Below are 1141 nucleotides of genomic sequence, written 5' to 3' on the forward strand. Positions count from 1 at the left end.
TATTGACATCACCGCACCATTATTTTTAAGTTCCACCCTCAGCTAACAATATATTTAAAGTAGGAAGTTATTAAGTAGCCATTGTCAACTGAATTACTGTTTAACGTATAGTGTGCAATTTTTAATGTTTATTGATATTGTAAAAGCTTCTAATAACTTTTAATTTGATCTTACTTTATAAGTTACGTTTTTCCTAGACTAAATAACTTTATTATCGTAATTTAAGTAACGACCAATCAGAGCAGAGCCAGCTGGGCTTGAGAAGGGTCGAGGCACCATCTTTATATAAGGCGTTTTGACAGTTGTTACGAATATAGTCGTGAAGTGGAGACGGATCGAGTTGGGTCATCGTGTTTTGTGCTTGCACTTTACCCTAAATGACGCCCACGAAGTCCTCAACCACTATAGATGTCGTTGAGAAAAGTGTTTCTCCGACATTAGAAGTGGGATCGGTGCCGGTCAAAATGAAGATCTACGGACACCACCAGAAGACTGATGGCGCGCATTGTGTGAGGCGCAGCAAACCGGCATGCGGCTGCTCGTGGAGGCGCTATCCGACGACGACGACCGACGACGACGACCGACGACGACGACGACGACGACGAAGACGACGACCGAAGACGACGACCGACGAAGACGACGACCGACGAAGACGACGACCGACGACCGACAACGACGAGCGACGACGACGACTCCTAATTTTTTTTTTTTCAGAGGGGAATACTTTATGTGGGATGCTCCTCCATAGCGGAGGCATACTCACTGAACCCCTCTGTTCTTATAGTTTTTAATATTTTATTGGATTTATTTTAAAATGTGTTTAACTTGTATACAGATTTCACTTTGTAACCTTTTAATTTTACATTTTTTAATTGTTTTAATGTTTTTTAACTTAGATGTAAGAAAAGAATGTGATATAATTTTAAGACTATGTAATTGATGTTTAAACACTTAAAATAAAGAAATAAAGATATTCCCGCACCCCAAGTCCCCACACACATAGCATAAGTTATGGGAACGAGGAACCCCTCTGTTTCTCCAACGCATCGGGACGGTACCACGGGTACGCTTTCGTTGTCGTCCGCGGCCCTGTCTGCGCCAGCTGCCGAGGCAGCACCCTCACGGGGGGAGGCCGCCCTCA

The sequence above is a fragment of the Papilio xuthus genome, unplaced genomic scaffold (genome assembly GCF_000836235.2).
Source record: "Papilio xuthus unplaced genomic scaffold, Pxut_1.1 DF826938.1, whole genome shotgun sequence".
NCBI classification, from domain to species: Eukaryota; Metazoa; Arthropoda; class Insecta; order Lepidoptera; family Papilionidae; genus Papilio; species Papilio xuthus.